The 16,811-nt window shown below is 37.3% G+C and overlaps 2 long non-coding RNA genes across 7 annotated transcripts in view; one reads left to right on the plus strand and one right to left on the minus strand.

The window, feature by feature from the left end:
* Positions 1–16,811, plus strand: part of LOC135450884 (uncharacterized) — a 135,249-nt gene that overhangs the window by 37,012 nt on the left and 81,426 nt on the right. The gene's annotated exons all lie outside the window — the stretch shown is intronic.
* The window catches only part of LOC135450883 (uncharacterized), a 60,557-nt gene that overhangs the window by 17,197 nt on the left and 26,549 nt on the right, over positions 1–16,811 (minus strand). For all 6 annotated transcript variants that reach the window (XR_010441171.1, XR_010441174.1, XR_010441173.1 and 3 more), the window contains exons 2-3: positions 13,306–13,418; positions 7,460–7,578 (exon numbers count right to left, since the gene is read on the minus strand). This is a non-coding gene — a long non-coding RNA (uncharacterized LOC135450883). The remainder of the gene's footprint in view (positions 1–7,459; positions 7,579–13,305; positions 13,419–16,811) is intronic.

Below are 16,811 nucleotides of genomic sequence, written 5' to 3' on the forward strand. Positions count from 1 at the left end.
ATGTCCCTGAACATAGGTGGCTGCTTCTTGACTGTGCAAGGAAATGATTAAACGTGTGCAGCTGGATTGTTGTCGATAGCAATTAAGCATTCCAGACAGTCAGGCTATCATTGTATGCAAGTTAGAATTAGAAGACGTGGTTGAAAGAGTTTATCTGGAGAAACCAGGGAAATGGCTGAAAAATTTGTAACTCATGAATGCACAGAAATATTTTATCAGGAAATTCAAAATTTGGTTACCAAGAACATGACTGAGTGTTAACTGGTCTGAATAAAAGAGGGTCTTTGAGACACAATATAATAGATTTCTCTGATGGTCACGAGTGGAAAAGGATTTTTACTGTGTCAAATATTTTTGTTTGCTGGACTTCACAGAGCAAAAACTTTCTATGTAGTTGAGAGGAAAAGAAAAATATTATTGTATTGCTTTTTGTAAAGGCTTATTTGTATCAGCACTCCACCAATAATATCTGCTAAACATTTAATTTTGTGTTTTTCTATACAAGTATTGAAGAACACATGCTTTGGAAATGTAATACACCCATTTCTTTGTGATACATCCTAAATTGTCTAAGAAAATGGTGTTTTCCTTCCATTTAAAAGGAAAAAGATATAAAAAAATACAACAAGGTGTAAAATGGAATGCATTCAATCATTAATATCCCTGAAACGCTTGGAAATCCATAGTCTAATGTGGGACTTGTGACTTGTAAGAGGGAATACAGAGGGTACTGATCATTTTCAATTTGGTTTTTGTTCAAATGGAGTCCACTTCCTCTTGTCAGTGAATTTCCTGTTGCCTCATCAGTAGCACATATCAGTAAGTTTAAAAATGGGCCTGATATCCCAGTTTGGAGCACAGCATAGAGTAAAAGGTATTCTAATTTTCCCAAGTTCCTTCATTCTATACCTGAAACACAGGTCACAGCCAGCTGATTTTGAGTAAGAATGAAATGTTTGCCAGGCAATACCACATCTTTTGAAAAGATGTGTGAAGAGAATATCTGGTATTTAACCCTTATTTAAAGGTCAGAGATCAACTAAAGGAGGCAAACTCTGTGCAGAAGATCTGTTTTTGAGAATCCAAACTGCGTATCTCTTAATAGATTCTTTTGGGGGGATTGTCACATTCAAAAGCTTACAAACAGTGAGTTGTTCCAGGGCTATCTCTGGGCTAGACAGTATGTCTTCAAAGCAGGTTTTGAAAAGGGCCTGATGTTACTTTACTTTCCTCTTAGTGAAGTTAAATGGAAATTTCGGTGCTGAGTTTAGGAAAGGATGTGCAAGGAGGACTTTCTGTGTGAATTGTCAGAACAAACCATCAGTACTTGGAATGAATCTAGTCTAGGCTGGCTCCACTAGCTCCTTAAGGGCTTTTGAGGTAGCTGTTGTGAATGACATGAATTGAAAAGAAATTAAATATTAGTGAGGCATTGATAAAAATATGGTCAGATTCAAAAACTGAGAGTATCTGCAAAGGATCATCCATATCAAGATTTGGTGATCATGCCAAGTCACCTAACACACCGTTATCTAATGGTCTAGTGTAAACTGAGTGCATTTAGCAGTAGTTACCATGGGTAGTATCTGACATACCACAGCTGTTTATTTTCACAAAGGAGAGCACATGTCATGAAGAATAGTTAAATATTACAGCTAAAATGTGCATTTCTTCCAATTCAGTCATTGGCTAATATAAGGTCCTATGTACATTTTTTATCACATAAGTATATAAAGTTTTGCCTTGTATTATTACTGACATGTGAGGAGAGGCTGCTATCTTCCATCTTGATGATACTTCAGATTTGGACTAGACACTCAGCGCAGGGTAAGGCCAGGTTTTCCTCAAGTTTGAGTAGCACACTGGGCTAGGTGAGGGACTGAGGTCCCTTCCTACCTCGCTTATGTCCAGTGCCTTGGTATCTGAATGATACTGAGCTTTCTGTTCTGAAGGTCAGGAATAGGAAATGTATCCTTTTGATTATTGACACATGAAAAAAACCCCAAACATTTGCGATCTTGCTATGTATGCGTGAATTTCTCCAATGCCTACAGTGGGGTGGCCTTTTGCTGTGGTTTGACTGTGAGAAAGGATGAGTGAAAAGCTGGGTGGAATTTTGTTATGCTTCCATAATCTTCTGTCCAATGCCAAATCATTGTAACTTGGGATGATATTGAAAATGGAGTGTAGGAGGAGATAAATCACATCACGTTGAGGGGAAAACAAAGAAATAAAGAAGCTACATTGCTAAGATATTAAAAGTTTTCTCATTTAGAAAAAAGTAAACTAATTTCAAGATTTTGTAAGAAAATTGTAGGCTGCTTTGTCTTCCCTTGCTCAGAAGAAACAATTGTAAAAGTTTAGTTGAATTGTTAAATATATTCAGTTGCTCTAGATGTTCTTGGCAAGTTTAGAACATGCACGAAAGTTTTCATGAATTCCTGATATTTAGCTCTTCTGAATTGAGACTATGCCTTTAATAAGCAAAAAATCAATGCTGGTTTGCATATGGCATTAAAAATAGGCCAATACAGAATAAAATTAGCTGACTAACTTAATATTGTGCATTTTTTTCTTAATGTGAATACTTTGAGAATCTGAGTGCTTGAAATGATGAATTACACATGCAGAAAGCAGGAAATAATGGAGTCTTGAAGATTGTTCCATATATAAATATTTCATCTCAAATGAAGATTGTCCATTTGAGGGCTACAAGCAGCAGACCAGCTTATGGGAGCAGATGTCTGCCCACACACCCCTCAGGAGTTTTTTGACCTTGAAATAGCTTGAAGCTTTTGAGATTGAAAAAAGTTTTAAATGCTGGCTAAAATTCTGACTTTAGTACCCAGCTCTTCAGTAACTTGCTATGACCAGTTTAGCTTTTTATTAGTATAATTTAGAAAAAGAAGTGTTTCTGATTTAGTCATGAAATTGTTCAGTAATGTCAATATATTTTCTTTTAAGGTGCTGTCAAAGAATAAGTTATTTAATCAATATTTGTCATTGTGAATAACTGTATGTAAAGGTCAATACATACAATATCATGGTTCTGGGAAACAGTATTTCAGTAAATATGAAATACTTCACTGGAAGTAAATACAGAAAATACCTAATACTCAAAATAACCCAAAAGAAATGAGAAATCCCACCTGATATATTTTAGAAATTAATTTGGAGCATATTATTTCTGACTCCCTAGCCATATTCTGTATTTTCATTTTAAGTTCTCAATGACTTTTTTTATCTGCTTCTGTACTGTTTGTACGTCTAAAAATTTCATTGCTGTAAACAGGAGACTTGGATATGTGATGAATGAAGTGTTGCAGCTGCCTGAGTAAGAAATTTTTGTGGAGCTAAAGATAGACTTGTCTCTTGTATCTATCCTTTGGCAGAGAAAAAGGGTGATTGAAGAGAAGTAGAGTATATGAAAGCACAGCTAAAACACAGACACACTGACATTATAATACAGTGTCTCATCGGGTGATGTGGTGTTTTGACTACATGGCTGCAGCAGGTCTATAATTTAAATGCCATTAATGGCACACAAAACAATAGTGTGGAGACAGGAATACTGTAAAATCTCTGGGTCTGTACTTAAAATGCAGATGAAATCACCCTTTGAACTTGTAATGCCAAGTGTTGTCCAAAGTTACCATTCTTCCATGAGGAAAGCAGTTTGTTTTTGTGGTGTTTTATGTCTTCTTCTCCTAGCACAGACATTTTCTGTTTAGATTGCTTGGCTTGTGTCACTGCAAAAATCCCAGGCCAAGGGGGGCTGGTTCTATTTTGCCTCACTCATGTCCAGTTCACACATTCGGTACAGAATTCACTATTGTCGATAGTCATGACTGTGTTTTCTTTGTGTTCGTTGTCTTTTGAATATGCTTCTTTATCCTTTTCCTGAAGTCACACACAGCGCTAGTTTCACCAGAAGCTCTTGGTGCTCAGCTGTAACAGAGTTACACATAGTCCTGTGACTGAACCCCAGCTATAATATCTCATTTGTTTCCACTTGGCTGTTGTAATGTTTTCTACCGCTTAAACTTCTTGTCCTTTCCCTTGCTCTCTTTTTTCCTTTTTCTTTCCTGATGCCATTTAAAATTGTATCTGACTTAGTTTTTCTTATTCAATTTAACTGTGTGTAAGCACATGTTTCTGTACCCTCAAAGATTTAATGCACCTTGGTGTAATGTTTGCTCAAATTATTTGCCAAATTGGAGTGAGTCTTTCCAGAAACAGTTCCTGATCTTTGAAAACCTTGAAAAATGTATACAATATGTTAATTGTGAAGCTTTTTTCAGAGCATATTTCAAAGGAGAAGAAATGCTGTGTAAGTAAAACTCGTTCAAAGTGCTCCCTCCACCACTTCTAACAGGAGACTGTTACAATAGTTGCATTATTTCTTTATCCTGATCAAATGCCTTTGTAAATCTCACTTAGGCTCCCCCCCCCCCCCTTTAAACTGGCTCACTGTGTAGGTCTGGTACTATACCATGTAAATACTTAGCTGTTCCTAATTTTGGCTAAGTGGATGAACTCCTTCGAAATATTCATGCAGTGTTAACAAAACTTAAAGCCAATTTATACTCCATGAACTATAACAAAATATTAAAAGTTGTTAAAGGCATAGGTATGGAGTTTCAGCAAAGTGGTTTCTCTTTATAGTACAAGTCTCAAATTTGAATGTGGGTAGTTAGGTATGCCTTTCTTTTCTCACTTAAAAACAAATAATACATAATGTTCAAAGCATATGGAGTAGACGTGGATCTACTTAATATTGAAGGTAAATAGAATTGAAGAAGAATAATTAATTTATTCTTATTAATTTTGTATTAATTTAGCAACTTTGCATCTTAGCAGAAGTAATTTATTGGGCATTTTTTTATCTAGTGTGTCTCAAGTGTTTAGAAACAGGGTCTTTCAAGTCTGTGATCATCAAAATGGCTTTCTACTAAACCTGGGCATTAATAGAACAACTCAGGTTCTTCCAAAATATCGATGCAAATATGTACAAAGATGGAATCTTATGAATGGCACTGCACTCAATAATATTAATAAAGGAAGATTTTATGTAGGCCACTATTCTTGGCTACTACAATCAGTATTTTCAGTTTTGTCTGAAGTGAAGCTAATAATTTGTCTTGCACTTGTTGCCACAAACTCTGAGGAGTAACATGAAACCAAAGCAGAACTTGAGAGAAGTAATAGGTAGCATTTACCCAAACTTGTTCTTAGTTAGAGTATGAGTTAGTGAAATAACTCTCCTTAGTGATAGGTTTGGTAAAATCAGTCTTAGTTATCACACTGTTTTCCTACCTAGGAAATAATTTCCGAAATGCAAGGGAACTATTTATGCTCAATGGGATTTAAATATAGAGTGAATCTGCACAATTTCTCCGTGTCAGAAAAATACATTATGCACTTTGACAAATTTTCCCTTATACCTTGTACACAAGTAATTTCTTCAGTACCAGGATGGTTGTTAGTTTTCTGTGATCAGCCCCAAGTATATTTTATAACCTGAGCACAGTTCATTTCCTGACATAGCAGTGCAGTCCCAGCTGCCCTCACAAGAACAGAATTCCAGATGTTCCTGTTTTGCTCTATGGAGCAGTGCTGTAATTGTTGGACAGCAAGGATACAATTTGGCTCTCTGATAATGCTGTATCTGTAGAAATAATTTCACTGTGGCTGTAGGAATGTATGTATACATTAGGAAGGAAACTCTATTATGGATTTCAGTCTTTAAATGCATTCATATGGCCCAGGTGATTGCAAGAACCACTTGGATTTAAGAATATAATTATGACATTTTAAGTGTCATGTAAGGAAGGAATTAGCCATTATCTAAAGCAGCGTACATGGTAACACAGCCAGTGATCTGAACCTGTCATTCATTTAATAATTCACATTGGAAAAGGCATGTGAGATCATTGTGTCCAACAGCAAACCTAACACTACCAGGTCTACTACTTAAGTCTCGTCCCAGAGCACCATGTGTGCATGTCTTTTAAGTACCTCTAGGGATGGTGACTTCATCACTTCTCTGGGAACCCTTTTCCAATGCTTGACAGGCTTTTTGGTGGAGAATTTTTTCCTAATATCAAATCTAAATGGCCCCTGGTGCAACTTGAGGCCATTTTCTCTTATCCTATCACTCGTTACTTGGGAAAAAAAGACATTTGATACTCAGATATGCTCTGCTTCAGCTGCCTGTAAGGTACTTATAGAGAGTGAGAAATTCTCCCCTGGGCCTCCAGACTTCATAATCCCAGTTCCCTCAGTTTGTCCTGGATGGACTTGGGCTCTAGACCCTCCAATTTAATTGTGCAACTGCTTGCTCTAGTCACGATTACAGTTTGTATCTGTGTAAGAGTTTCTGGCTATTCAGCTTTGGTGCTTCTCCTGCTGTTTCATGGAGCTGTTTTTATAGGAGACTAAAAGCTTAATAAAGCTTAGAGTCAGTAAAAACAAAGCATGTGAGAAGACCTTTAGTTGTGGTTGTTCCCATATTTTTGGTATTATTTCAGAATATGTCCTACTATGGTCTGCTCAAATTTCTTGAATGTATTCATGACTGGGTTGGAAGCTAGTCCTGGGTTCCTTTCACACTTAATAGCTCCATTAAATACTGTGAGTACTCTGGTTGTGAGTTATCCCATTTTAAATCATCTCTACAGAATATCTAAATGCCTTCGTGATCAATTGGTTAGGGCAGAAATCTTCTCATGTACCAATTATAGTTGCCACTTGTGGCAGAAAAGATCAAATGTGAATTATTTGTGTTCTGAAACTCTCTGTGGCCATTTCTATTTTCCAAATTGGCTTAGGCTGAAATTTACTTTTTTTAGCAAAATTTAGCAAGACAGATTCTTGATTTCATGTGATGATAATGATGTTTTATTGTAATAGGAATATGTAATCGAGATTATAGAAACTGTTAACAGTATGCAGTTCTGCCTTCAGGATAAGAAAAATGGTGATGATTCCTGGAATCCTACTTTGTGGGAGAAAGATTGGAGGGGCTAACAACATGAACTTAGGAGTGTGGAGAAAAGGATCTTCTCTCCCTTCTGGGCAAGAAGAGTTGAACATTCAGTTTGCTTTGTGGTCTAGGTTTATTACTAAACTCCTGAGCAGGCCTGGAGGCATTTCCTAAATGAGACTGCAGCTACACAGCTTTTAAACTCAATTAGCCCTCTCTCCTGTGCTCTGCATGCCCTGTCAGTTCTAATGGACTTGGCTTGGCTCTGCGAGAAAGGGAAAGTGTGGGGGTCTGCACCACCAGCCCCCTTCTTCCCCCAGACTGGGTGCAATTCCCACATCTTATTGTGGCCCTTGGACAGCAGCAGTTTAAAGGTTCTCCAGAAAGCTAAAATGTTCATTTTGCCTAAGGAGGAAGGCTGGGGAAAAAATGGGTAGTCATTCAACAGCAAAGAAACAAGTTAGCTTCTACTACCTGGTGTGAGACTCCTTCAGGGTGGAAGGAATGCCAGACTGGGCTGGACTTTGTGTCATACCAACAGAATGGGTTGGCCCAGTGTCCTTGTTTCACAGTGATCTTCTGAGTCTTGTGGTCTGCAAAATGCAAACATGAGAGAAAGCAATCCTATCACAACTAATGCCAAAAGAAGTGTCTTAAGAAAATTGCTATTCCCAGGAATACAGATTAGAGTGCATTAAATAGAGGGGTAGAAATTATATATTACCATTTTAAAAAGTAACAAAAATAAAGACAAAACACCTAATGACTACCTTATGGAAAATCCCATTTGTTAGTCTTCAGGCACAAGAAAATATTTGACCTGTTTTGAGCAGCAGTGTTTTTTTATAACATGCTTTTGGTGGATAGAAATCTTTTTTTTCCTTCTGTTTGATCTAAAAGTCCAACTGTGATAATTTAAAAAATGAATGTAATGCATTAAGCTTGTAATATGATTAAAGGTATTACCAGAACTTTATAGAAGTTTTTTTGTTTTTCTCATTCTGTTGGTTGCAGTTCCATGCAAAACTGTAACTACATCTGGTTGAAAGCTTAATTTTTTTTTTCCCTCTCTGGGGAAAATGCAGGAGGTTTTGAAGAAATTCATATTTTAATGGAAGTTTTTCTGGGAAGGCCTTTTGTGTGAGGAAAGGAAAAAAAACCCCTTGCTGCCCTAGAAGGGTTGATGGCCTGGTGTTTTGGTGTGCATCCAAAATGTCAGAATCCTGTTGTCTTTGGAGAAGGGCTTGGAAACCTGGGTTTCTGATATTTTCTGTGGAAGTCTTGATGATCAGATTATCTGTCTGGCAAGTGATCGTGCTTCCTATGTTTTCTCCTCCTCTTTCTTTTATGATAAGCTCCTTTTCCCAAAAGAAAATTAAAATAACTTAGACATACTCCCCTTTAGTCTAAAAATAAAATTTCAAAAATCTTTTTATCGCTCTGAGAAAGGAATATTATTTTCTGATCAGTCTTAACAATAATGCATAGATCCATTGTTTGTGTTGTCCAGTAATGAGAAAAGTATGATAAGGATATAGTTTGCTCTTAGTAATGAAATTGAAGCAACTGTATGTAAGGAGGATGCTGTGGCTGGAGAGCTCTGGAGCCATGGAAAATTCTTGTGTTTATTCTACTGAGTATTGCAAAGAAGCACCTTGCTGTCTGTGCACTTGTAGGTGTACTTATTTTACTTTATGCATAGTGGAAAACTAGAGCTTATGTTGAAAATGTGAGAGCTTCTTTAAAAAATTCAAAACCAAACAGAAGTAAACAAGTTTGAGGGGAAAAAACACCTCTTCATAAAGCCACAGTGACTCTCTATGGAAGATGTGTCTGATGTCTGTGTCACAGTCTGATGTGTCTAGATCTCTTTTCCATTCATACAGAAACATGAAAAAAATCTTAGCTGCTCTGACTTACATCATCTCTTTTGAAGTACAAATGCTAATTGAAATCAGTCAAATATCTGTCTAAAAGCATGCGTGCTAAGATACTCCAGATCATTTTTTCATGTACTTGAATACAGATATATCTGATTTTCTCTAAAGCTTCTATCAGTGGGGGAAGAAAGGTGATCCTTGGATCATGCTCCCTTGATCCTCACTTTTATTACTTCATGTTTTAATGTTTACCACTTAAATGTGGTTTTGAATGTGCTTCTGAATCACTATTTTGCAAAAAGAAACAGACACTGCAGTCCATCTCCAACTGATTTCCCACCTTGCCTAAAGATTGGTGCTTTTCTCCTTTATTCTTTAGAAAAGATATTTTAAAATTAGGTTCTGCTTGCCAGATAAGCTGCTCTTCACTTTTAATTCGAGGGAACAAGAGGTAGCCATTGGTGTATGTTTGATCTCTTTGAAATATTTCAGTCTGCTATGTCATTCATTCAGATGTTTGTTGGATGGACTTGAAAGTATGCTTTGGTTGCTGTTTAGAAAAATCCAGTGCCCTGTAGGTGCAATACATGATAAAAAGAAGTAATGCCCAAGACCTATTGTGTGTGGATTGCTGCAAACTGCTTTTTCCCTTGCTGCTTTTAGCTTGCTGACCTGCAGAAAAGGTTGTCTCCATGTTTTCTTCCTGCTATCGATGTAAAATTCTTCATTTCAAGTACTTTTTTATTTTGCTTTGACCTGTTTTTATAGTTTTTAGTGCTGCCTGTTTAACACGTGTGCAGCAAACTGCTGCACTACAGAGTTCCTGCAGATGTTGGGAGCCAGTATGGCTTTTATAACTGCCTCTACAATGTTCGGTCATGGAAGCCTTGATTTAGGAAGAAGAAACCCAGTTCAATGATAAATATCTTCAAAGGTCCTGACCTACACCTGGAAAAAACAGTACGGCATTTTCTTGCACTGTCTGCGTGCTGAGCTGTCTGGGATAGTTTACTTTTGTGGCTTTAAACACATTAGGTAAAGTTTGGAGCCATGCAGTAAGTGCATGTTCCAAGTTCCTTTTTGCATCTACAGCAATCCTGTTAATGTTACCTCTTTAAAATTCTTTGTTAGTATATATTATCAGATAAAAGGTTCTTTTACTCTGTATTTCTGCTCTGAAAAAGTCCATGAAATGAACACAGTCTTACCAGCTGACTTCTGAGTTTAGGTTTTCTGGGGCTTTTAGCAGGTTGTTAACAACTACAAGTATGGCATTTTTAACCTTCTGATTTGAGGGGAATTTTGCTTATCAGATCACCTCTGTTTTCCTGATTCCTCTGCGTATAAACTTGCCCTAAAGGAGAGCCATCTCTGGCCACATTTTGTTTATTATGAGTTCAAAAACCTGGAAATCTGAAAATTATTTTAGCAAGAGCCTTCCACTGTTGAAACAGTGGCCAGAACAGTACTATTTTTCATCTGTATTTTGCTATATTAATTTCATATATTTAACAAATGATAATTTTAATTATTTTCAAGACAAATGTCAGAAAGAAAAACCTGAAACAAAGCCATATCAGTGCATTTTTCTGGGAGTGAGGTTAGACATCAGGACTGTGTCACAGCCCGTGTGCTTGTGCCTGGAAGGGGGAGTTAAACTGTGGGGGGTAACCTTTCACAAGAGTGTACTAGGCAGTGTTTGCAGGACATAACATCTTTCTTTATATGTTTGAGCTGGGTTTTTTCTCCCTGCTCTGGAAAATAGCGTTTTCTGTGATATATCATAGACCTTTCTCATTACTCCCATTTCTACCATCATATCCTAGGTATAAATGCAAGATTTTTCTTTCTTTTTATGGCAGTTTCTAAATAATGCTGACAAGTTTGTCAAGTCATATATTGTTTGTCAAGCAACCAAACCTGTACACAGTAGTTTTTTAGAAAGTGGGATGGAAAGGGAAATTAAATCAGCACTACTGGTCAAGAGTTGTATGGAGGTGTTTTCCAGGGGAAAGAATTTTAACAGTAAAGCCAGGACCCATTGGTCCTAATCTCTGTGCTGGTTCACAGATTGTTTTTGCCTCTTCCTTTAGGCCCACCAAAAATCTTGGCTGCAGGCACCTCCTGTTTGGGGTGGGGAGGGGATTAAAAATATAAAGATTTAGTATTCACTCTTTAAAGCTGATATTCTAGCTCTTTTTCTTGCTAAGGTAGAATGAAAACCATAAACTATTGGTAAATGTCAACTAACCGCTAGACTTGAAAGAACCAGCAGCTGCTTTCTGCTTATGAAGCAGAGAAACTGTGTGGGAGGAGATGTAAAGAACCTCCTCAAATCCCCACTATAACAGAGGGGCGGGGGAGAGGCTGTGCTGAATATGAGGTTTAACCTTTAGAATTCTTCTTCTGTTCTCTCATGCTCTTAGACTTGTATGAAAATGCAAAATGGCAATTGATTTTTTTCAGGTAAAAACATCAGACAAAGGCCCCATGCCACCTAAAACTAATTTCTGATAAAAAATGGAGTACTCAGCTTGCCTGTATCAATTTTGTGTCTGTTAAAGATTTATGGTATGAATCTCATAAACAGTTTTCAAATGTATTTAATGAATAATTGTTTGCAAAGGGCTTGAGTGTGCCTCAAATCAGATGCAATGTTTCAATGCAACAATATTATTAACAGCATCGTTAGTGTAGTATTGAAATGGCAACACTTAAAAATTCATCTACCACACATCTGAAATGATGAGTTTGTCTTGAATACAAATAAGCATAGAGGAAATAGATTGGGAGGTAGTCATTCATGATGTATAAAATGAGATCAAAAATAGGCCACAGGTTTATGTTAATATAAATTGAGACAAATTCTAGCTTGGCAACACTGACCTAAAAGCTGTCTAAACAAAGCAACTAATGTTTATTCTGCTTCTAAAAGGAAGTCTGTATCTGCTGTTGAGAAAAGAAAAAGGGTTGTTCTGGGATGGTTTTTGGGGTCTTTAAGTAACGTATTTATAGATCCTTCATCACTTTCTGATATGGAAAAAATATGCATAGCCTCATTAGCCCATGGCAAAAACTATTTTTAGACCTTTTAAGACTATTTATGAAAACACACCAGAAAATGTAGAAAGAAAAAGGGTTGGATTGTTAGGGTTTTTTTTCCCTTGAAAATAGTAAATTACAAGACACTTAATAAATGTATCTGGAAAATATGGTGGCAATCTGGCTTTCTAAATGGAGACCTTTCTGTAGCTAGATGCTGACTGTACTGGGCAGATGAAACAGCTCTCAAGGAATGATCAATATTGTTCAGTATGAGAAGACTAGTATTTTTTTTTTTATATGAGAGTTGTTCATGTAAAAACAGAACTTCAACTCTGTTATTTCACCTGCTCTTCTTTTAAACATGTCCTTTTCTGTTTGCTGACTACTCCCACTATGAAGCACTTGCCACAGTCCTGGGAATTCCTACTAACTCCCTAAGATGGGGGTGGGAAACTAGAACTGGTGAACAAGGGCTGGAAGGGTACCAGCTGGAGGATATTTGTGACAGATCAGAATAACAGGAAGAGAGTAAAAAAGAAATGGTCACCACTTTTGGCTTTTTAAAAGTGGGGTGCAGATGACTTGCTGTTATGTTTTTGCAATGTCTTGTTTCCAGACTGCTGGCTTAGTCAGCCAAGTCTTTAATTTGCCCAGTTTATAACAGCTGCTTTGGCTGCTACCACAGAAAGAGAAATTGTAATTTCCAAGCCTTCATTTCATCCCTCTTACCTATAATCCTCAAGTTCCAATCTGTCTGACCACTTGACTAGACTTTTTAATTAACAGATCTTCTTGGGGGCCCTTAAATGTGTTTTGCATATACAGGAGCACTAAACAGCCTTGGAAATTCTTGATGAGATGAAAAACATCCTGCTGGGAATATAAAATGGCACATAATGCCTAGAATAATGATTTCCATAATTGAAATTTTCATGTGCTGTATTAAAAGGCATCATTTACCTGGGGTCCTGTTCTTTTGAAAAGAAAAATTATTTAGTTTCGAGAACTTCTCTGTTTAACTCTGTCCCTACAAGGTTCTGTTGATTCCTCAGAAGAAGGTTTATGGGCTGGGCAAAAAAGGCACAAAGCTGAGGATGAAAAGTAGCATTTGAATATTTTTGTGCAGTCGGTGATTCAGATGTACTTACTTGATTTGCTCAAATGAGGCAGGTGGTGGAGTTCTGTAATGATCTTTACTTTGTACCTGGGACCACATTTGGCTGAGGTGGCACATTGTTAATGATGTGTTAATAAACAACAGCATTTGGGAAGGCAGGCTCCTCGATGGAAGGTAATAGTCCTCCCTGCTGCCATTATCTTAATGTAATTGAAGAAAAGGTCTTGTTTTAAAAATTTACTACTTGAATGGCACAGCAACTTGGGTCTGGGATGTACCTTGGAGACCCGATCACGTGTGTCGTCGATTTCTGGGGACATGACACGGATGATGTTGGTCAAATTGCCCTCAGCTCTCTTCATTGCTGGTCTGTATCACTGTGGTGATTTGTCTAGAAGGTAAAGAAATAAAGAATTTTGTTGGATACCTCAGGATATGTCCAATAGATCAGCCAATAATTGATCTTGACATTCCCCTAGGAAAAATCTCTAGTGTCACTGTAAAGGTCTTAGCGATTTTGTAGAATCTATACTAACTTGTTCTTTAGATAAAATAAGTTTTACTTCAAGCCAGCTCTAAGTGCAATTTGATTATTAAGAATATTGAGATGTGACACAATACTGTCAGTAATCCTTATATTTTCAATAGTTTAAACATCATAAAAAGTTACATCACTGGTGTTTTTTCCATGCTGTTCGGGTTTGCTGTTCATGTAGGATCATTCAGACATATGATACAATAAAAAAATTGTTAGAAAATGAGCTCCAAGATTATTTTGCAGTACTACAGATAAGTGTTGGCAAGATGAGTTTCTGAAAAATCAAATACTAGACCTGTGTATGTTGGTTTTTATCTCTTACAGAAAATTAATCCTGCTTAACCACTGAAATGCAGGTCCAGGTAACAGTCTGACCTTTACTGCTGACATGCATCAATCCTAATGAAACCTGCACTACTCCTGCAGTTTTTTAGTAGCTCTGAATATTATTCCAATCTCAGCCTGTGATATTCAAAAGCATATGAGGAACTACATAAATGCTTCCCCTGTCACTGAAGTGCAGCAGGTTAGGTGATGAGATTCTCAAAGCCGTCTAAATTCTTGGCATTCAGGAAAGAAAATGCCAGGGCTCAAGTAACAAATATTTGAGTTGCTTCTCAAAGCCACTTTATTAAATTGGACTCCTTTAAACAGGTTTAGTACTAAGTACAGTATATTAAATCTGGAAATTTTTTTTTCAAATCTATACTTTTTAGTGGTCTAATGGTTACTTTTTGAAGAACTTGTGGCCTTGCAAAATACTGTAATTACATAGCATGTTCTCAAAAAACCTGGTGTCTAGTATTAACCATCTTGTGGTTTCATGGAAGACATTTTGAGAATTTCGGATCCATCTTGTTCAGCTACGCCTCCTCTATTATGGTTAATGGGGGAGCATGCACGTTTGAATTCTTTGAATTGCTTTAAAAAGTCTCACATTTTATATTTGTCTGTTTTATAGGACATGAAAAAAGCTCCATCACCCCTCAGGGCATTAAAGCACAGTGCTTTAATTACACAATGCCCATTAATGCTAATAAATTTCATGCTAAGGACCTATGCTGTACCAGTGCCAAGGAAAACATAAGTCTCCTTCCTTTTCAAGCCCAGTGCCACACACTGTCTGGACGTGAGGCCATTAAAATGAGCTCTGTGGCAATGACAGACATTAGACATAGATGCAAGATTTCATGTTGACTTTCAATAGCTTCTATTGGTTGAAATAATGTTAACATTTGTTTTTCAAGTAATCTTTAAAAGTATTTAGATAGGAATAGTGTTAGGTGAGTGACAGAACATGTGTGAAATCAAGTGATAATATTTTTCACTGCTGCACTCTTTCTATAATCTGATTATAACCTGAGTTTTGTCTGTGAAGATTACTTTGTAATGATACTCTGAAGAATGAGTTTACCCACTGTATAAGATAAAGCATGTTTGTAACTGTTCATAAATCTTATTTCATTCTCTGCTCTTTCTCTTACCTAGGTCATTAACTGCAGCCCTCTTTTTTTCTATATAGCTCTTCTCTTAGCATTTCTAGAATCTGACCTCAGAAGTAAATCTCTTTATCTTGGAATATTCCTGGAAATCAGGCGGTCATATTATTCTTGATTCATGTGTACAAGTACAGCAGTTCTACTTTCAGGGTGGTGGGGTAGGGGAAGAGTTTGGGGTTTAGTTGGTGAGAATTTGAAGCGAGGGAAAAGTGGCAGTAGGTGTATCTGACTGGGAGACACAGACTTTTTTTCATCTCTGCAGTAAGATAACATCTACAATCTCTCTGTAGTAACAAAATGAAAATGGTGGTTTAGTCTGGTTGAGAATGGAGACCAAATGGACACAACAATGCATTTAGGAGGGGCTGAGTGATGGTTGGATGGTAAAATGTATAAAAACCCTCAAAATAATTTAGATACTGACTGGCTATGAAGTGTTAGAATATGCCTAGACTTACCAAGTGAGAGGATAGTGGGATCAACTAAAGGAATATAAAGAAATTTCATTAAAAATAAATGTGGATTTGTAACTAAATGGGCAGTGTTCAAGTTTTCTGGTGTTCCTGGTACTTCACCTGAGATGTAATGTGGAGAATAGGGTTGGGTTTTGGTTTGGGGTGTTTTTTAATAAATAGTTCTGGACCATCCCCAGTCCTTGTGTAACAATCAGTGTTGATATCCTGAAGGGGATTCATTAGTTAGTCAAAGGATTACCAGCCCTTTCTTAAGTCTTTTGGCAGAGCAGTCTTCACGAGCAGACAGAAGGGAAGAGAGGCAGCACTGGGGTTCAGAGTCAGAAATGTGCCACATCCTCATGGGCTGAAGGAAGGGGAGCATGAGGGTGAACCCAGCAGAGAGCTGAGCTCTCTGCCCATGGCTCTTCCTGCAAGGCAGAGGGCCCTTGAGGGTCTTTAGAGAGCGTTCTCAGCAGTTGTTTATCCTCACAGTCACAAACCTGTCGATTCAGGGTGTTATTCACATTTTCAGAATGTTTATTATGTAACATTTTCTATGTTCTGTTTATACTGCATTAGTGTTCTACTGCAAGACTGGAGGACTTGGGCTGAATTTGAGTGCCTCTGTAGAAGCAGCCTCCCATAAGACAAAGTATATTACAAGTGGAGAGTTTGTAAGAATGCTAGATGTTGATGAGCATTAATTATCAGAGCTGGAAGCATTCTGAAAATCTTTCTGATGCCTAAAAACTCCATTTTACACCTCTACTTCCTAAACTGCCCATCTGGTGGGAGGTTATGTTATTTTTAAGATAAGTAGTTTCTTTTGCCACTGAATCCTAAAGGACTGGAATCACATTAAAAACAATAGTTTCTAATCTTATATGCAGTTGTGAATATCCTTTTTTATTTTTAAATTAGTGAGAATCTTGAGTTGTCCCAAATCTTCCCCACCATAAATTGGACTTTCCCCCAGCTTTGACTAGTTTCAAGAAGAAATCCTATTGTTGCTTTTTCTCCTGCTCTGCTTGCCTGCATTCACCTCACTGCTGCTCCCCCTGCTCAGAGGCCGACCTGTTCCAGCTCAGTGAGGAGCACCATGAAGGTAGTAAACTTGTTATGAAAAGCTTGAAAACATGGATGTGCCTATGTGCCAGGCTTTTAAACTCATTGCAACTTTATTAACAACACCCTGGGTGAAGCATCTTTTAGTAGTAAACATAGTTGAACAGATTTGAGCTAAAAAGCTGGATTGACTTTGTTTTGGTTGTGTACTACAGCATTATCAGGAG

This window comes from Zonotrichia leucophrys, chromosome 8 (genome assembly GCF_028769735.1).
Source record: "Zonotrichia leucophrys gambelii isolate GWCS_2022_RI chromosome 8, RI_Zleu_2.0, whole genome shotgun sequence".
In the NCBI taxonomy this organism is placed as follows: domain Eukaryota; kingdom Metazoa; phylum Chordata; class Aves; order Passeriformes; family Passerellidae; genus Zonotrichia; species Zonotrichia leucophrys.